The sequence below is a fragment of the Pholcus phalangioides genome, unplaced genomic scaffold, assembly GCF_987345545.1.
Source record: "Pholcus phalangioides strain wild (caught in Gottingen) unplaced genomic scaffold, Ppha-v1.0 ptg000007l_1, whole genome shotgun sequence".
Lineage (NCBI taxonomy): Eukaryota > Metazoa > Arthropoda > Arachnida > Araneae > Pholcidae > Pholcus > Pholcus phalangioides.
In genome coordinates, this window is record NW_028301600.1 from 61,271,755 (window position 1) to 61,294,086 (window position 22,332).

Consider the following 22,332-nt stretch of genomic DNA (forward strand, 5'->3'; position numbering starts at 1 on the left):
TTTAAAATAAAGAGAAATAAGAGAGTCTGAAATGAAAGAAATTGTAGGTATTATTTTATTTTTTGGTGCTTGTTTATTTGGAAGGCTCCTTCAAAAACTACTTTCGAAGATGTAAGAGGCTACAAAATAATAATAATAGAAATAAAAGTGATTAAAAAAATAAATAAAAGAGAAAAAAAAAGTTATTTCAGTCTGCCGAACTTTTATACCTACATTTTATTTCTTATTTCACACTTTTACCGTTGCTAATTTATTTGTTATTATATTTCTCTATGAGAATCATTTAAAAATAAAAATCATCCAAGAAATCGAAATACAATAGTGAAAAAAACAATTTTCATTTCTTCTTTGGTATTCCCACGAGAAAGAATTCAAGGATTTTCGCATCTGAACAGTTGAATCTGCTGGAACAATTCCTTAGACATTTCTGAAAAGGATAAAACCCTAGCCAATTACGGTCACGGCTGAAAATTTGGTAAAAAAAATTACTTGAAAATTGATTGGTGTCTGTATGTTAAAGAAACATAATACACACTTGAAAGCATTGAAATATGTGAACAAATAATAATTAATTATTCTTATTATCTGTCAACAAATCGAATTCGAAACGGCTTATTCTATTTACTTGAAATGTGTGAACTTCTTAAGCTCAAAAACTAAGATATGGGTGGATTTGTATTTTTCTTTTTCATCAAAATAAGATATTTGCTTTTATCGGCAATAAATAAACTCATACTCGTTCTAAATAATTTACCGAATTTGTATATTTGGTTTAATCAGGTTAATTTTTTTCTCGATTGGTGTAACACGAAAAGCTTAGATACAATAAGACAATTTCCAACAACGAATTCTTCATTTTAAAAATGTAAATACTACTGCTTGTACGAAAACTACTTGTGTTAACTTTTTGTATTACTGTATTGTTAAAACAATAGATACGTACAATGTATGAAATATATTTTTCAATAAACTTAGACTAGTCTCTTGGCAGTTCCTGTTTCGAAATCAATGTGACGGAGAAACAATTTCACGGGACAAAAGATAAATGAAAATGATCAAGTCATTTTTCGTCAGACATATGTCTAAAGCTTCATCTAAAAATGTTAGTATATGAATCAAATATTTGAAAACAAAGATTTATACTGAACGAACAATTTGAAACTCTATTGATATTTCCTCGATTTTCATTTATAATTTCCAAATTAAGTTATTTTAATTTTGATATTTAATGACTAAAACACTGTTACAAAAGTTTTCTCATTCACTAAATTCATAGCAGCACATATTTGATACCAAAGTAGAGTTGAAATGAAAACAACACATTCATACGGAGATTCTAGTGTTACACCATACATGATACATCAGCAAAAACGAAACTTAATGAACCCTTTAACCATATTTGCCATATCTTTTTTTACAAGGTATGTTTTCTCTCAATCTCCAGTAGGAGCAAAGTAAAGGAGACAAGAAAATGTGTTTCATTGAAAAATTAAGCTTTAGAAAATATCTGGGCTTGTTACGGCAAAAATTAAAAGTCTTTTAATAAGTCTAGATATCTCGCCAATTACGGTTGGAAAGTTAAGAAAATATAATTTTGTCATATGTGCAGTTGTAAAGTAGCTTTTATAATAAATAATGATTAAATGAAGTAGCTTATGCAAGACTTACCTGGCTATCCTTCGTTATATTGCAAAAATTATTTGGCTTGTTCAGTCGACGTGATTGATATTTTTCTCTTAACGTTTCATCCGAGTTATAAGCATCTTCGGGAGTGAAGGGGAATCACTCGAATAACTTTTATAATGTAAGTAGTTGGATGATTATTAATTAATATAAAAATAACAATAATAGATAATTTAATTGAGAAAAAGATATTGATGAAATGAGTAACTTTCGAATTATTTTCTGAGGAAATAGATATGAGACGTATTGATATTTTGTTTCGATATCTTAATACGAATGCAGACATATTGTTCAATGAGAGAAGAACAATATGAATCTAATACCTTAAGCAGCTTTCTGAGCAATTCTCTGATTCCCACAGCAATTAAAACGAAAAGAAATTCTAAGAAACATGCTGAAAGCTTTGTGTCTACACTCTCGTATGATTCTCAACTTCAAATAATCACACATGCACAGTTCCTCTCTCTATTTAAAAATATAAAATATCTGAATAAGAAGAATCTACAAAAAAGAAAGAAATGCATTTACCTCCAATACACAGTGTCAAGCATAAAATTGAAGAATAACGTAAAATAATATCAATAATGAGATTCAAAACTGCAATCATGGCTTTAAAATGATTTACGTTAGATAAATACTTATTTATAGGGTTCATGTATGAAAATTGTTTTTCTACAAAAAAGAAAAAATAATAATTGCACGAAGATCATGAAGTAAAAAGGAATTTTTCTGAGAAAAGGAACAATAATCATTTTCTAACAGAATTTATTCCCTAAACAAGATTAGCTAGGAAAAATGTAGCTAATAGAATCAAGACATCACAAGCATTTTTGGAACGAAGAAAAATAAAAAGAGGTACAATGAATTTTATTCGAAATAAACCTCATTAAGTAATCGCTCAATTAGTATTATTTACGAATTGTCTTGCATTGTATTTAAAAGACTTATTAGATCAAAAGCAGCTTTGTATTTTGATTATTAGCAAAATTAATGATGGACTGGTAATACCGAATGAATTTTTATTATGTCAATGCATCATAATTTACAATAAAATATTCTTCTTTTACGAAAAATTTTCTTTATACTGTATTAATTATTACGTTCACTATTTTCACTCAGGGCATGTATCTCGTGAATTTTGTAATGAAATTTTGATATTTGGAATTTTCATTTCAAATGCAATTGGAATATCACATTTGAGAATGACTTCTTTTTTACATAAAAATTCAAGTACGAGATTCGTATTATGTTATTATGTGTTTAGTTCCAATCAACTAGGTAAAAAACTATACACCAGTATGTTTTCACGATGAACGTCCAACAGAAGAAAATCACAAATATAAGTATGGCTCTTAATCTCTGATAAATTTACATTTGTTTTTCTTTTGTAAATTTACTTTTCTCAGTATGAGCATTTTGAGCTGACGAGAAAATTTTGTTGCATTCCTGGGGAACAACCCAGCAAAAGCCAGGTATATGGGCTCAAAGGGACAGGATGACGAGCAGACGCAGCAAGAACCGGCACCGCTAAGGCGCTCGACGAGACTATCCACCCGGTGCCGATACACGGAGATATCTACTTTGTCGGAGTCAGAAGATAAAGAACCATCTGCCACCGGACCAGCGAACCCGAAGCTGGCCACCCACGTGGATAGAAATTCTAGAAAATAGGAAAAGAGGCCCATTAACTGGAACACAGGGAAAAGAGGCACGGTGCCTACCAGTTGCTCCAATGAAAGAGCTGACAAGCCACACGACATAACAGCAAAAGAGGCACGGTGCCTACCAGTTGCTCCAATGAAAGAGCTGACAAGCCACACGACATAATAGCAAAAGAGGCTAAAAGCCCACTAGCTGCTCAAGAAAAGAGGCTAAAAGCCCACACAGCTAGCCCAACACTATTATTTTCTTCTTCTAATTATTATTAGTTTCTTATTATTTATAATAATTAGTTTCTTATTATTTACAATAATTAGTTTCTTATTATTTATAATAATTAGTTTCTTATTATTTATAATTACTATTTTCTTATCATTTTTCTACCATTAGTTTCTATTATTATTTTCCTCTCTTTTTTTTGTTTTCCTTTTTTTTTCTTCCCGTTCTCTTGCCCGTTCTCTTACCCGGCCGGATTGCCAGCTGCAGTTTTTCCGGCACGACCGCACCCTCCGGGGTACGTAGCTTATATCGCTGGTGCGACAGCGGCTGGTCGTGCTCTTTTCGTTTAGTTTAGTTTAGTATGAGAACTTGATGTTTCAATTTAGTAATCTCATTTTTTTACTCAAAGCGGAGGAAATCGGATAACTTCTTTTCTCCTATCAATTTTTAGCAAGAATTATTTCATACACACACTCACATAAAATCTAACTAGAACATGGCTTTCAAGTTTTTGCCTGTAAATTTCGTACATCATGTCGAAAAGAAGAAAAAAAAAACAAACACAACAACACTTCACGCAAAAAGGTTTTTATCTCACCTTTGAGAGAGGCGCCCTGGTTACTACCGTCTCACTCTGCTCTGAATAGCATGTGGACTACGTTCGCTACCGATGATAAATCAAGAACTAGAAAGTAGAGCTGGTCCAAAGGGGAGGGGGAAACAAGAGCCAAGATAAGGTTATGGTGGCCTAGAAAGAATTTCAAGTCGAAAGACGGAGAATGGAAGCAACAGAAATGTAGAAATAGGGGGAAAAATTGGTATCAGAGAGAGAGAGAGAGAGAGAGGGAATTCGATACAAGAGAAACGGATACATGAATAGAAGTAGAGAAGTCAAAAGTAAAAAAAAAACAACCAAAAAAAACTAACTAGTGATCTATGTCCGCCAGCCGATATATTCTACTGGACGAACAACAATGCACCCAATTCTAGAGCAACATGCTATTGTGAGGCTCGTATTATCGACTATAAAACCGTAGACAACGAACGGAGCAGGTCGCTCCCGTTTTCCCTATTATTTTGGAGTCTGTTCGTAACTCTTTATTTTCTCGCGTGTTTTTCAACCAAAAGAACGAGTTAGAGGATATTTTGCAGTAGCAGTTTTCAAAAGAAAATAGCAGCAAGAAAGTCTTCGAGAATAATATAAAAATATTCGATTTTTTTTCTGCTATCTATAAAAGACAAGTTCCTGTCCCTTCTATCCCAAAAGAAGAAGAAGTAAAAAATAATGTAACAAATACATAAAAGAATAAATAATTCGATAAGCTAGTGGTTTCATTCCGTTTCTTCCTATTTTTTTAATTTTTTTGACACAGAAACACTTTTTACGAATAATTCTCGATCTACTTTAAATATTTCGACTTTTCCGCTTACGTACTTGATGTCTTTGCTATTTCAATGTTAACTTATTTCTAATTGAGATAAAAAAAATATATTAAATACAAATATCATTTTGGTGTAACATTATGGTATTGTATATTATCGTTGCCAATGCTGTGTAGATACAAGGGCGTAAAAAGCATTGGGCTTTGAACGGGGGAGGGGGTATTTAGAAGAGGCACAATGAATTTCTTCCGTAGCACACATTCTCGGTTACCAACCTTCAAAAAGCATTTTGAATCAACAAAAATTATTAGTATAGCACAGCATTTCTCAACCTTTCTGATCCCAAAGAGAGAGAAACCCGTAAAATGTCTGAAACAATTCGATGAACCACTTGTGTCCCGTATTATGGGACATTCCTATATATTTGTCCCTTTTTTTCAACGACACTTACTTTAATTTGTAATGTTTAGTAAATTCGTCAATATACGGCGTTTTCATAACTTATTATTACAATTATAGCTGTAAATAAAAATATTCATCTTGCATATTTGTCAGGTACAACGTTTTGTTTCCTAATGTTTCAGTGATTTTAACTACAATAAATAATTTCGTCGACTTATGGCAACATTTTTGATGGCAATTGGCAACGTCACGTACTTTACCGTATTCACGAGATCCCAGTCCCCCTTATTTTTCTCAAAGAAATATGGTCATCTGGCCATTTGAATGTTTTCTTCGTGAAAAATAAATATTTATTGAAAATTTGTAGCAACTCTTTATTTACTTTTACTTTATTTATTTTTTCAGTAATTAGCCAACTTGTCGTAAATTGCACTTTTTGACTTCAATTAGTAATATCCCGTATTTAAGATCGCAATTTCAAACATTTTCCTTTATGACGTATGGTGAACCTAAATATGAAGATACAATTTTTATATGAATCCATATGTATACCATTAATATAAATAACAACAGATGAATAATTTTTCATTTAGGTAGAATAGAATTATCAAGTCCACCTGCGGACCACCTATGCCATCGTCGTGGACCATAGGTTGAGAAACGCTGATATAGCATATATAAATGTATTTTCTTTCGATTTTTTGATCAATTTACGAAGATATTTGAAAAATTTGAAAATATTTTTGATCTTTCCTTCCTTTGTATGCCTCTGTGTAGATTACCAAGTAATCTTTTTTTTGACAGTCGAGGAATAGCACGTATTAATTACGATGCACGCTTATATTACACGACCGATAAATGATTTTGTTCAAAAAAAAATGTTCAGGCATTTCGAATTACATTTGTAACATTTACTCATTCATATAATTTACACATTGTCGCACATGTTGAATCAATTATGTCGCAAGAGAGCATTCCATATGCCTAATTTACCATATATTTCATATTATTTATTTATATTCAGAATGTTTTCTTTCGCTAAAGCTGTATTTTATTGTTAGCTACTTCTTTTGTTAAACTCTCATCTACCTAAACATAGAAAACAGCTCCATTCTCTTTTCAGTAGTTATTCATATCCAAGCTGCTGCTTGTCACTTCATTTGCATGATGAAAGATGCAAGCTACTCTTTAAAGGAGCGGTATTAAAAGCTAATTAAAAGTCTGTACTAGGAGAAGATGGTAATTATTTGTGAAGTGGCGCCACATAGGAGTAGAGTACGCTCATTCGGACGATTTTTAGCTGAAATAAAGGATATGCTGGTATATGGACGAACTTGATAATCGAAGTTTAGGTAAAGTTTATTATCATCAAATACGAAACAAGCAGGCTTGAAGACCTTAGAAATAAAGTAAATTAGATGACCTGCAAGTTGCTGATGCTGCACAAACAGGATTAACAGAAATATTCCGTGTTATTTCTTATTATTTTAACACAGTTGAGAGCTAAATTTTTTAAACAAAGACTTGTCTCACTACGAGTAATTGTGCGAATGTGAATATAAACTAATATTCAAAGATTATATAATTAATCAGGAATATTTATGTGAATCACCATTGTTTCTGTTATTTCAACGTGAAACGATAAAATCGTATCTTTTGGTTATGATGATATTTAAAGTTGCTTAACCTTCCAGCCGCCGGCGGTTTTTGAATTTTTCTGTACAAAATCAGAGTATTTTTATCTGCTATGTATATGTTACTCCCAAAGCCCGAAGTGTGGCCAATTCACGAAATGGCCGGCCGCCTCAGGAATTGTCCGAAAGTTTTTTTCAAAGTCCGAAAGTTTTTTTCAAAGTCCGATTAGCGAAAATGATTCGGGCTTTGGCCGGCAGATTCGCGAAGTGATTGGAGATATCCCTGGCCAATGTTTGATGTGCTGATATAAGACGCGATTCATGTATAATGAGATAAATTTCTTTATCGCTAACGTGTGATACACGGCTATATATACACTGCTCAAAACAATTAGGGGAGCACATGGTTTTAACAAAATTACGCAAAGATGTATACCGATAAGTAACATAAAATGAAAATGACCCATAAATCACCCATAATTTAAAGCCTAGCAGGAAACGGAAGAAGAAAACTTCATATGCAAATCAAAGTTCATGACGTCAAAAACCAGAAAAAGGGGATAAGGGCAGAAATCGGGATGTTGCAGAAACGTCTGTTTTACTGCCGTAACTGTGAAATTCGATTGCGCAGTATTTTTTTTTTGAGACAAGGTGACTTGAGGATGTCTCAACAACGTGATTTAGCGGAATCCATGGCATGGCGTGTTATAGGCAGACTGGAATCCGGGCAAACACAACGTAGTGTCGCGGACGCTGTTGGAGTCGCCAGAAGTCTTGTTGCAAGGCTGTGGAATCGATTCCAAGAAACAGGAAATTTTAGACGTCGACCAGGGCAAGGCCCCCACGCGCCACTACAGCAACTGATGACCGGTATGTACGGTTAACAGCCCGTCGAAACAGAACAGAGAATGCTACGCAGCTGCAAAGACGGTTGCTCTTGGCAACAGGACGAAGGGTGTCCAGCCAAACAGTACGTAATCGGCTTCATGAGGGAGGGCTCTATGCACGTAGGCCAATGGTCTGCATTCCGTTGACCCCACGCCACCGTGCGGTCCGAAGAAGATGGGCTGCTGAACATCGAGATTGGGAGCAACATGATTGGAGCCAAGTGCTGTTTACAGACGAGTCCCGATTCAGTCTGGAGTGTGACACCCGACGTGTTCTGGTATGGAGGGACAGGGGCACTCGAAATAACCCCGCATTCGTTCGTGAAAGGTCACAATACAGACGAGTTGGTTGGATGGTATGGGGTGGAATCAGCATAGGCGGACGTACGGACCTGCATATCATTCGGAATGACACTTTGACGGCCCTAAGGTATGCAGACGAGATACTGCGACCTCATGTCATCCCTTACGCTGGAGCCATTGGAGATTCCTTTGTTTTCCAGGATGATAATGCCCGACCGCATAGAGCTCGTCTGGTGGAGAACATGCTTGAAGCTGAAACAATACAGCGTATGGAATGGCCAGCGTGCTCTCCTGACGACGCATTGCTGCGCGACCAAGGCCGCCTGTTACTGTCCGAGACTTGCAGATTGCACTTCTTGAGGAGTGGAACAGCATTCCCCAAAGTCTGATCGATAACCTCATCGCGTCCATGGCAAACAGGTGTGCAGCAGTCTTAGCTGTTCGAGGAGAACACACGCCCTATTAAAACTCATGCATCATGTCTAAACAGTACTTTTTTTTATCGTTTACATGCAACCAAATTGTTGCCCTAAATCATCTTTTCATGTTTTTTCCATATTTTCAAAGAATTAAAGCTTAATTCCAAATTTTTTTACGTCTTTTTTCTGTATTGCGCATTGATACGCGTGTACTATCCATTGTATGGCAATACGTGGCTGTCTCGCACGGTTTTCTTCACTTTTTTGCTTGCTCCCCTAATTGTTTTGAGCAATGTAGTAGTTGTATTAGACAGTTTGACATGTGACGAGGGAAAGAAAAGAGAACACACACACACAATTATTACCGTATCGTGACAGCGATGCGATATGATGGGTTGCCATAGCTAACGTGGACATAATTATCACGAAAAAGTACGCCAAATGGCGATGACCCCGAATCATGTCTTTTATTTTCGGATTTGGACCAGAGATCTCCAGCCACTTCGCGAACTAGCTGGCCAAAGCCCAAAATTCGGATACTGGCCGGGTCAATTTATAATGGAATTGGCCAATCCGCGAACTGGCCGATTGCGAGCTTTGGCAGTAAGATAGAAAGCGATAATAGCGTACCTCGCGAGGTATTATAGAATACGGGAAACGCGATATTTGCTTTGACTCCGGCTGGGGAGGGGGGTTAACTGGAAAATCAAAATATATATAAATGCGCGTGAAATTATTTATTTTTCCATTTTTACGTATTGAATGGATGCGGATGAAATAAAACAATCGGAGCTCTTATGATTTTATTTTAGAGGTATACGTATATAAAAAATGACAAAACGACATTTCCAGAAAAATGCAGTCACGGAAGAAATTCTCCATTCGAAGGACTTTCGGGTTATTTCTTGCTCAAAGAGGAACTTTGATGACAATCTACCAAATCCTTCACGTTGATCCCTTTCCGTGGTTGGATGTCTACACGACAAGCGTCAGTGTTGTCATTTGCTTTTATTGAATACATAACTTAGCATTTGTTGGTCAGCCAATGAGATAATACAATCGATAGCACAAAGTCGTTGGATCGCTTCCTATAAAAAACACATCGTGATTTATTTAGGCCTTATTGAGAGAAAAAAAAGTTTTCACTTCAAGATTCCTATTATTTATTTTAAATATAAAAATATAACGTTTTATCTGTACGTAAATTGTAATTCATGAGTAGGGCTACGATTTTTATGACATAAAAAACCGACAGAATATGCTCGATAAAAAATGCATTTATGCTCTAATAAAACTTATGCCGTAAAAACCTACAAATATGCCTTTATATAAATAGGTTGACGCTATTCCCTCGAGAGAAATACGAGAAATTACGGGAAATCACAAATCATTACCAAAAACGATGCCAAAAGTAAGTAAAAATGTCAATTATTGCTAATATCGTCGAAAAATTGCAAGTGTGGGAAATGAAGCTAGTGAACAATTAGCTTGAGGAAAAAATCCCTCTTCATTGTTTCGCTGAAATATGGAAAATAATGCTGTAAAATATGAAAATATGCCTTAAATTCTGAAAAAATGACAAAAATAATAAAAATATGCAAAATCATAAAAAAATACCCCAAATCATAGAAATCCGAGCCCCATGCACGAGTCTTTCCCCAGTATAGACAATACATTTCATATCTCATATTTTATGCATATTAACAGTAACGAATGAGGTAGAAACGATTGAAAAATACAGTATATACCGATAAATAAACGTGTTTCATTATAAACAGGGTGTAAAGAGTGTTGAGTCTTTATACACCATTTATTTTTTGAACAGTTGGGTTACAGAAACTCACTTTCAGTTAGAAAAAGTATTCAAATAACGTATCAAAATTTTAGATATGTCATTCATTTTACTAAGGACCGTAATACTTTCATCCGTACGTGTACTCGGATAAAAAAATTTAGCTTTTTTATACAGTCCTCCCCCCCGTCCTCTAATTTCCAATCGAAAAATTGTTGTCCTGTATAATCTAAGGTTAAATTCCGTTTCCAAGTGCTGAAATATTGAGATTCACTGAGGTATTGCTGATTGCTTCAATCAGCAATACCTCAGTGAATCTCAATAAAGAGACATCTCAGAATTCAGAAGTTTTAATACACTGCAACTGCAAAAGACTGTTCCGAATTTTTTTCTCGAGCGTGTCTCTAAATATCTGCTGATCTTTCTCATTTTCAGAGATTTTGAACTCAAATATCTCGGCAAATTTTGCATTGGAAACATGAATTTTTTTGTTGAACACTGGGCTCTGTGGAGACAAACTTTGTAGGGCCGGACTTGAGCAGGTGTGAAGGGTGCGGCAGCACCAGACCATTAAATTTTAGCGTCCGCTAAATAGGATAGAAATACTTTGATTACATTTGACTTTAACTTCTTGACTAAATATGTAATTTTTTAAAACTCTCTGTCCAAGACAGGGAACTCTTAATATTCAGACATTGAGTCCTCAGGACAAGGTTTTCGGCAGACCCCCTCCCCACACCCCAATATACCAGGAGGGTGGGAGTGCAAATGGATATGGTGTCCCGGGCGCTGGAACGGGGGGCACTGAATCTTAACTAATTATTAAAAATTACACGGGGGGACACAAAATGCGTGCTTGCACCGGCTAAAAGAGTATCTACTAGTGGTCCTGGGTAGATGATCGGTTCTCCAGCTCCAACAGCCCTTCCACAATGTTTCGCTGCATACAGATGTTTTAGAGCAGTTGTCCTGGGAGCACACTTGTATTTTTTTTTTCGCTGGGCAGCGGGCACTATTGTCCGAATTTCATATTACCATGAAATAGTAGTTGATAGTCATTCTTGAGTGCCAGTGTAAATCTGGCGTGCACCAGGTTTCCCAAGGACATTGGGGGAATGGGGGAACCACTTTTAGAGGGCCGCAAAGCTGTTTTGGCACTGGGTAGCCAAATACTTAGGTCCGTCCCTGGACAGGGTAAAACTTTTTAGTTGGAAGTTAGAAGATAGGGAGACCGTATAAAAAATTAAATTTCGCACTTCTCTCTCTCTCTCTCTCTCTCCGTACAAATATAACCACAAGTAAAATAGATGATATTTTCAAAATGGACACATTATTTGGATTTTTTTTTTGATTGAAAGTATGTTTCTATAACCGACAGACCAGACACGACCCAGGCTCTGTCCCTCTCGGGGTAATAGGCCTTTTACCCTTGCGGGTTGGGTCAAAGTTGTGTCAGAAGTGATGTTTCTATAACCTATACGTATTTTTATATAAAGAGATGTTAAATCCTTGTACATCTCTTTATATAAAACTACGTATAGGTCCGAAATTCATGGTTCATCTGCGGTTCCCCAGAATAATTTATTACAGTTATGGGCAAACTTTTTTAGGAGCGGGATAAAAAATACAAAGGAAACGTTTTGGTGGGCCGAGCATACTCGGACATTGATACGCAATTGTAATTTTTGTGCTTAGAAATGAAGCAGCGGAATGTGTCGTAGACTTTGAAGACTCCCGCGGTTTTATTGCAAATGAGAGATAATGGTTTATCCGTTACAACTGTGAAAAAACAAATATGTATATTTTAATAACTTTACTGCATATTTATTGTATATGTGTTCCATTATTTTGAATATGCAGAGTTTTAAAATCAATTTCTGTTTAAATTCTCGCAGCCATATTTTCCATATTCAAAAAAGGGAACTATTGAAATTTGTGTTGGGCCGTAGTTTGCCCATAACTAATTTAGTAGATACTCTATTTTCACTTTTTAAAGAACCATGTGAAAGCGCATAAATAGGCACACAAAGCTGCCATTTCATTAGTATGGGCTAATATTCTTCCTTAGCTGTTTCAACAACTTGTAGAGGCCATGCCTAGAAGAATATCTGCTGTCATCAAAGCCAGGGTAGGATTCCCATACGATATTAGTGGTAAGTGGCAGGGTGTTCCTAATTTCTTTGGCCACTGGGTGTATATGGGGTATGCACGAGTATTTAACATTCTTATTTAAAACTACATATAAGCGATAGCATGGCAGGAAAAAATAAATAAAATAATAACACCATTGTGTGTGTGAGATGCAGGATTGATTTTTTTGAAAGAATTATAATACAATTTTGCTACTCTTGCAGCATGATGCTTTGCTCTATGATATCTTTCAGTACGATCACAGAAAAAGGTCACACGAAAAAACTCACAGCGAGAAATCACGAAAGACATTTTTATTCTATTACGTGGTTACGATGAGAGAAAAATTTATGGGCTATTAGGAGCTATTAGCGTTTTCTCTGACGAAAGCGGATAATATCTAGGAAGTACATAAACAACAGGCTTGCCGTACATTTTCTTAAATTAAATGGTGAATTATATATTGATACTAGTAATTCATTATTGTAAAATAATAAATACAACCAAATAAAACAAACAAAAAAAAGCCAATTTATAAAAAATATTATAAATAATTTTTAATTATATAATATTAATAGATTAATTATAATATTAATTATATTGTAAATCAATTAATATTGTAAAAATCAGTGTTGGCGACACGACCGCAAACTAGATACTCTTTCAGCCAGGGCAACACTCATGTTAGCGCCCCGTGTAATGTAGAAGTTAAAGTTTCAATTCGGAGGCCCTTTTTTGGGCCAGCAACAGTGGCACCAAACCCGCCTCTTTCCCTTAATTGTTGAAGTATAAAATTCAGTAAGAAATTTAGTTTTATGATCTGAGAAAAACTGTTGTTAAGTTATCAAAAGTCACGTCGTCTTGCGTTACTTAAAAAATAGTACATGATAATAACTGAATTAGAATAATTTGCTATAATCAAAAGAATAGTTCAAAATTTCATTCGCAGATGGCGGTGTATCATAAAAACTCAACCTATTCAATAAAAGTGTAGATACCACAGATCTCAATGACATTTGCAAACCTCATGTTTCGAGATTTATAAAGGAGCTGCTTTACATTTTTTTTTCGCAGCTAGTTGCTAAGCACAACAGAAAGCAATCTGCAAATATTACCGGTAATCCGAGCTAAAAAGGGCACTCCTTTTGTGGTAGCTTTGTATAAAGTAAATCGAAATAAACATTAATTATGCTTTATTCGCGTCACAATCTATGTAGTTTTTCGTGATACAGTACCATCTATGGGAGAAATTTTGAATCACAGGGTTTGCACAAATGAATGACACGATTTTAAAAATTTATATTTTCAAAACTATAACACATAATATATGTCTGTGATACATAAAAATAGAAAAAAAACCATTCAAAGCTTTTCTTCAACATCGCTCAATAAATGACAGCATTTCCCTAGAACGCGTATCTGAAATTGAAAATAGTGACAATGAGAGAAATTTTTTTTTGTGTATTGTGCACTATGTATATAAGGCTTGTTTCCAGTGCAGCGTGCATTTATAAATTTGTAACTGAAAAAAAAAGAGTGGTTCAGTGAATTTGTCACTGCGTTCTGCGGAAGTGTGCTGCCATCTATTGAGTGCTGTTGAGAAAGAAACTTTGAATGTTTTTCTTTATTTTTATGTATCACAGTATGATGTGTAATAGTTTTGAAAATACAAATTTTTAAAATTGTGCCAATCATTTGGGCAAACCCTGCACGTTTCTTAATTTATCAAAATAAATAAACTTTACATCATGATAAATATTTTAGGACAAACAGCATTTTTATCTCAATTTGTTTATTTTTTACTAATTTTTAAAATGTGTTATGAACTTTCCGCCACCCCTGTATATTTATTTATACTTTTTCTATCTATATTAATCTCTTTTCCTCTTTTTCCCATCTTTATTTCATTTTCCAGTCACCTCGTTAGACAATTTGTCTGTTGTGCTTCCGAATTTGTATTCGATTGTATAAAAGTAGTTTCAACTATTGTTTTAACTATAGGTTATCTTTTCTCACGTCTATGAAGTAGTCACATTTTCTTTTTCTTGAACGTAATCTCTTTTTTTCTAAAAACGTATATATGCGATGTGGAAAACGTCGAAGCAACCTACAGTCTATCTGTACAAGTAGAAATAAATGAACGGATAGAAGAGCTACGGACCCGAATCCTCTTCGAGCGAAATCCGATCTTGGACAAGCTGTCTTGCACAGTATCCCAGATATCTTGACAGATGTAGTAATTAATGCTATTTCGGAAAGGCGGAAGTAATGAGCAGCCATGACCAGAGAATTATCGCCCAATTTCTTTGGCATTTCCTGTCTCAACGATATTTGCGAGCTTTGTCTTCTTTAGTTTTCGATGGCCTTTTGCTTCATCAGCTGGAATATTATCTACAAATCAGTTGTTCTCTTACTCGAACGTTAGACGAGAAAATGGATCCAAAGAACAGAGCTTAGACAATTTTTTCCGTAGCGAAATATGCAGTCCACACACAATCGCTAGGATGACTAGTTTGGGGACAAAGGAATAAATAAAAAGGACAATTTTCAACGATTCGCAACTGATTGAAAATTGTCCCCTTTTCTTGCCATTTTTTTGAAAAAAAAATCAAAAAATAAACTATATACTAAATTTTTTCACACACTGAACCATACGAACAAAAATATGAACTCATCATTTACTCATTTGCAAGAAACACAAACTATGAAACAATCATGCAATAAATACAGAGATGCTTGAAAACAGTTACAAAAATTGATGTACAGTAGTCTCGATAATCCAAGATGAACGGGCCCGAGGCTACCGGAAACTCAGATCATCTGAAAAAACAATATTAATCGAATTTCGGGGGAGGGGGCACTTACACTTATGTATTAGTAGTTACTCTTACTCAATTTGTTCTTAATTCAACTGCTCAGTCCATGAAGATTAGGGGTACCAAGACCAATGACTTTTTTTATAAAGGAAGCCAAAATTCATTCTCATATCCCTGAGACCCGATATATGGATGTTATTATTATTTTTTTTACACTAGAAATTTATTAAAGGGTTCAGCGGGGACCCCAGCCTAAAATAGAGACTGCCGTAAAACTGAAATTATTCGCATTCATTGGAAGAATCAAACACAATGAAATAATGAATGAGCGTGGTCTTGGCAAAAAACAAAAAGAGAAAGGTTTGAGAAGGAATTTCGAAATATTCCAGTGACTTGGATTATCCGGAACCTAGAACTTTCGACACTCGAATGATTATCGAGACTATTATAATGTATTACAGTATTACAGTATAAGATGTATATAGTTTTGTGTATTGTAAAAATTATTATGTAAATGTTATAATATTGTAAGAAACTAACTTTTTTGAATTTCACCATTTCATGTTATGCATACTGTTGATCTTTCCGTTGTACTAATATAATATAATACTAATAATATAAATTCTAAATATATATAAATAAATTTCCATTAAATAATTGACTGACATTTTATGCAAAATATCACATTATGTAAAACATCACATATCAAAATGGATACATGTCAACTGTAGGGTTGGTATGGTATTTACCTTTGATGGGTTTTTACCGCCTTTGGAAAAACCAAATAGGGGCCTAGTTATATATAATCATTTTGTAACTATAAAAATATTTTTATACTTATCTAAAATATGTTCTTCTTAACCAAAAAAAAAAACAAAAACAAAAAACAACCACGTGTGGTGAGGATATATATCGTCATCTTTTCTCCTCACTACTAATCAGTGTTATCCGAAAAAAATTTTATGACAGGGAATATTTCACTCCTTTCCCAAATTTTGAGGGGTATTTCTCGAAAATGAAGGGTAAATTTTTAACGGTGAAAAATAATTTTAAATTGGAATTGAAACACCATGAAACCCATACGAAACACCAAGACATTCGTAGTATTCATGATACATTGAAAACATACGCAAAACTTTCAAACTTTGAAAAACATTTAATCGAAAAACTTATATTAAATATTAATTTGATACAAATATATAAAAAAAATATAAAGAGCAAGAACCATCTTAATCATACGTATATATGTATATATTTATATACTCATTGCATTTTCAACAATTTTTCTTTTAGAGAGATATAGATGGCTTTTTTCTCAGCCAGTGATATCAAGGAAACGGTTATTTTCCGGATATTATGCTGAGGTGAGCTCGGAAAGAAAAGTCATCACGTCTCCGCCGGGACTCGAACCCAGGCCCTCTTGCATGCTTGCCCGGTATGCAAGAGGGCCTGGGTTCGAGTCCCGGCGGAGACGTGATGACTTTTCTTTCCGAGCTCACCTCAGCATAATATCCGGAAAATAACCGTTTCCTTGAATTTTTCTTTTGTTTGCACATCTTAACAGCCAGTTCAAAATCCATATCACAACGAACGTCTTCATCAGTGACAGTGAAAGGAGGACCTTAGCATGATAACCTTATTATGGTGTCCAGTAGGTCATCACCAAGTTGAACGCTCTTTTTGATTTTATACTATATAATGTCGTAAAACTACGTTCACATGATGAGGCAATTGCTCCACATGAAGGAGGCAAAATTAATGCAATTACTATCAACTTCCTACATTCTGGATACATAAAATGCGTGTTATTACCATCTTCTCTGCACCCACTGATATATTTGCAAAATTCTGTCATTTTCATCCCTTTATATTTATGTAATATAGTTCTTTTGCAAATTACCATTCTTCCCCAACTGGCTCTTCTTTAAGAAGAATATATTTTCATCTTTACACAATGCATTCTCATTTCCTTTACAATAGAGACAAATTAAACTGTCCATTGCTTCATCAGAACTTGGGTTGTAATTCGTTTATGCAGAAAGTTATACAGATATACAGTTATACAGAATATCAGTTTTTTAACATTGGACTCGAAAATTGTTGCACACGTTATGTCATTCATAGGATTCAAAACTGCGTCAAAGTGTAAGGTGTACAGTGAAAATGTTTTCACTGTACTTTCCTCAAATTTGTTGTCAAAGTTTTCAATCAGATGGTCTAAAAACTGTATTTTGCTTTCACTGAATTTTTTGATCTAAATTGAACATTTTTAATTTTTATTTTTCTGTAATACTCATTTCCTTTTCGAATTGTGAAGTGAAGTGTTTCAAACATATTCCAGAGGGTTGTTATGGAATCTTTCAATTCGAAATTTCGTTAATTTTTCAACCTCTCAATGAGAATTGAAAAACTAAGGTTGTGCTTGAAAAGCAACAGATAGTTTGTCGACCAAGTCCAAAACATATTTTAAGAGGCAAATGCTTGCAACAAAGTTGAACTCAAAGACTGCCTCTAAAAGGCTGGAGAATTAGGTGTCAGCCCCATTTTTAAAAAATAAAGTTAGGTAACGAGTATTATACAGGGATCAGAGCTAAGTTAAAAATAAGCTTGTATAATCAAGTTGGAGCTTCAACATGGCTAACCTCTAAAACCTCGGTATTTCACTTTATGTCTTGTACATATATTTTCAACAAAAAAAAATTCAATTTAAATTTTGATGAATATTTTCACCCCCTGAGAAAATTTCGGGGGATGAAATACGCATCTAGATGCGTATTTGTATAATTAATGTTTATTACACCTTTCATAAAACTACCACATTTGAATATGAGAGCTCTCTGTAGCTTTGGCTAGATCAAAACGATACACAATTTTTACTCTGGGTATCTGCTAATATTGATTGCGGAAGAGTCTTGGTCACTTTCGTCTAGAGTGACGGTATCGGAAGGCGATACTTTCAGATTGCATTCCATTGTGCTTAAACAAGCATACTAAAATGCAAAACAGCTCATTTCTGAAAAATAAATTTTCAGATGTTATTAATTTGTTCTACAGCAGCGGTTCTCAACCTTTTTTGACTCGCTTTTCAGTATATACACTCATGTCCATAAATTGAGGATAATGCCAGCTCCGGCAAATAAAGGTTCAGAAACAAAACAAACGTTACTTATTCATAAAGCCCATTTATTAAACAAAAGATAAAGAACAAAAACGATGGTGTATGTATGATATCATTCATAAAAACAAAGATTTTTGCTCCCTGGAGCAATTGTAAAAAATATCTCCTTTACAAAACTTACTATTACATGGTTGGTATGATGGTTAATACATTGTATGTCTTCCATCCGATAAAATACAGTCCGTACAACGCCTAGGCATGCTGAGTATCAAATTATCGATCTGATCTTGGGGAAGATCACTCCACTCAGCAAGCAATGCTCTCCGAAGTTCCGGTACACATGTAGGAGGTGGTTGACGGGCTGCAACTCGTCGGCCAAGCATGTCCCACACATGCTCTATCGGATTCAAGTCAGGTGAGAATGCTGGCCATTCCATACGGGTTATATCCTCAGATTCAAGGCATTCGTTTACGATGTTTGCTCGGTGAGGACGGGCGTTGTCATCCATAAACACAAATTCTGCGCCCATGACACCCTTAAACAAACGTACATGTTGTTCCAGAATGATGTCCCGATAAATTTGGGCTTTCATGGTTCCGGTTTGAACATGCAGATCTGTTCTGGAATCCAGTATAATTCCACCCCAAACGAGCAATGCTGCACCACCATACCGGTGTCGTTGAATGATGTTGTCTTGGTGGTAACGGGTACCTGGCGTTCTCCATATGAAAGTCCGACGTGAATCAGACTATAAGCTAAACCTGGACTCGTCGGAAAACATCACACAAGCCCACTGTGACGATGTCCACATTGCATGTTCTCTACTCCAGGCTAATCGCTGCCGACAGTTGCGTCGTTGCCGTGAGCGGAAACATCTGACAGGCCTGCGAGCATATAGACCAATATCTCCCAAACGTCTGCACACGGTTTGCCTTGAAACTGTGGTGCCCGTGGCTGCAGATAGCTGACGAGACAGGTCGGATGCTGTGCTCCGTCTGCTTCTTTTGGCAGTTACTGCCAAATACCGGTCTTCATTCGGCGTTGTAACTCGGGGGCGACCTGTACTGTAACGTCTAGTGACATTTCCGTTATCTTGGAATCGTTGCCAAAGCCTAGAGATGACACTTTGGGCAATTCCAAGTTCCTCGGATACTTCCATCTGAGTACGCCCACATTCCAGGCGGCCGATAATTCTACCACGTAAAAAATCATCCACATGCGTCCTCTGTGTCATAACTATTCGCTTATGGCACTGAGCGCCTTACAGAACTCTTGTGAACAATTTTACTTCTTTGCCATCATTCCTTATATACTCCCCTCTTACACTCTCGTCATTGTGACGTACTATCGGCATCATCTGGTGGCTTCCTGAAATTTGCATATCATTCTGGCAGATGTGTGTGATAATTCTACAGGTGAAATTTTTACTTTAGATTTCGATTTCCGTGTGATTCTGAATTATCCTTAATTTATGGACATGAGTGTAATTTCTATGGCGGAGCCCTTTTTTTTGTACATAACTCTTATCGCAGAACCTTGTAGGCCTCTCTTATTTACTTATCTGCCAAATTTACTGATTTGTTTTATTTTCCTCAAGTGGCCGCGGAGCCCCTGGGAGGTGCACACGGAGCACCTGTTGAGAACCGCTGTTCTACACTATTTATGTCGCTTTTCATGTGTAAGGTGGAGTTTTATGATACAGTGCCACCTGTGAGTTGAATTTCGAACTATTTTTCTATTTAAAAAAAAAAAAAATAAAAAAAAAATAAAAAAAAAATAAAAAAAAAAAAAAATAAATAATAATAATAATAATAATAATAATAATAATATATATATATATATATATATATATATATATATATATATATATATATATATATAAATAAAAACTAAATAAAACTCTAAACCATAAGTACTTAGGTGCAAACCACCTATTTTTATATGTGAATTGGTTCATTTTTTTTATTAATTTTTTAAATGTGTCACGGAACCTACCCATTTTATCTACCCCTGTATATATTTTTCAACAATTTTATATCAATTCGTTGCTCAAGTGCTACATCAGTTTATTTGTTGAAATCAAGTGTTACAAAATTTCCTAAAATTTATACATTTTAGTGCAGTGTTGCATCATTTTATTATTTTTGCATCCAAATCAGAGGGCACTGTAGTCTACGCAATCTAACGTCGGTTGAATAAATAAAATTAGGGATAATGCGAGGTTTCGTATAAAGAGTGTCCAAAATAATTAAGAATTCCATCAAAAATTGTCTCAATCGGTAAAAATTTTCCTTCTTTTCATTGTAGTTAATAAAATTTACACCGTGGTATTAATGTAAAAATCCGCCAAGATATGAGTAATCAAAAATCTTGATTTTTTTTCTTGTGTTTTTTGGAAGTTTTGAAAACTTTTGAGATTTTCAGCATTAATTTTGAGACTCGGTTGTTTTAACACGTAAAAAAGGGGGAAAAAAAATCAAAAGCTTACATTTCCTATATCTCGGTGAATTTATATATAAGTGTTGTAGGTGGAAACTTTTTTTTCGGTTTATAACAGAAATAGGCAGAAATATGACGTTTAATTTTTTATTAGGGTTGGTATAATAAATATTTTAATCTTCACACACATATTGTCTCCAATTATTATTTCCCGAAAGTGTCACTATCAAAACTGAATTTCTCTTTTATTCCTGATAATTTAATATAATGATTATAATTTTAACAGCAGAGGTAATTTTATCAGCCATCTCAAAATCATATATTTTTTTAAACAAATAGAATATAATATAGAAATAATATGCACTAAATTGCAATATAGTCATTTGAAGCAAAACATGAATGCAGAAAAAAAAGTTAAATAGAATGAAAATAATATAATATAAAAAATCGCATTGCATTAAATGTAATTTTCATGCATGCTTAATAATAAAAACAAAATCTAGGTAGAAGAAAATAAGTTCGGAGGAATTTTCCTAATAAGTACGACGATTTGTTTAGGAAAGAAAAATACAAAAAGAGGATTCTCCTGTTTCCCGAAATATGTACATACGTAAGTATATATATGCTTCGATTTTTACCGAGCGGAGGCTCTTTTTTCTCGTTTATTTTACGATATTTTAACGGAAGAAAAATGCTTCATAAAAAATGAAATAAGTAGCTCGGAGAGAACTTAATCGCAATTTTACATGCAACGAAACGAAGTTATGAGGTTTTCATCGTTGAGGATTACGGCTTATTAGACACATGCCATGAAAATTTTATGCCTTTCAGTCTTTGAATAAAAATCGGACACAACGGCATTTTTCGATTCTGTAACTAAAATTATGAATAATACCTTCGACAAGCATCCTTTAAATTTTTAATCCGGTATCTTCGAATCAAGCAGTTTATTAACTAGAAATGAGATTTTTCACGTATCATTCTTTTGTTTGTTATGTATTATTCATATTTTTGATTCCGAAACATTCTTACTATTTTGCTCGTTTCCAAAAATTAGAACATTTTTCTTTAAATCTTATCATATTTTCTTTAAATTAATTCAGATTTTTCCAAGTTTAATATCTTCTAATAAAAATGCTGTTTTTGAATAAATTTCATCTTTTTTGTAAACGTATTGAAAAATAATGGTCAAGAATAAATTAGTCAAAACTACTTTTACCGTTTTTTTTCATTTATAAAAAATATGATAAAAGATAAAAATTAAATTTTTTCGACGATATTTTGATACCAATATCTTACGACATACAAAGCAAAAAATACAGTCGAACTAGTGAAATACGACATCACTGCTAGTACGAGCATTTATGAAACCACGTTTGGTTAGCTTTTTAATTGCATGAAAAGTTTCACAACTTTATTAGTGGTCAAGCAAAAATCCGGTTAATAC

General features: G+C 34.5%; 1 long non-coding RNA gene across 2 annotated transcripts; it reads right to left on the reverse strand.

Moving 5' to 3' along the window:
* Nucleotides 1-234: 234 nt before the first annotated feature.
* On the reverse strand, nucleotides 235-4,225 carry LOC149085587 (uncharacterized). 2 transcript variants are annotated; one of them, XR_016192888.1, is made up of 4 exons: nucleotides 4,160-4,206; nucleotides 2,007-2,148; nucleotides 1,669-1,794; nucleotides 235-427 (listed from the first exon to the last, which is right to left on the reverse strand). It is a non-coding gene; the product is annotated as an uncharacterized LOC149085587 (long non-coding RNA). The 2 variants fall into 2 exon arrangements; XR_016192887.1 differs by lacking the exon at nucleotides 2,007-2,148 and having other exon boundaries at nucleotides 4,160-4,225.
* Nucleotides 4,226-22,332: the final 18,107 nt, after the last annotated feature.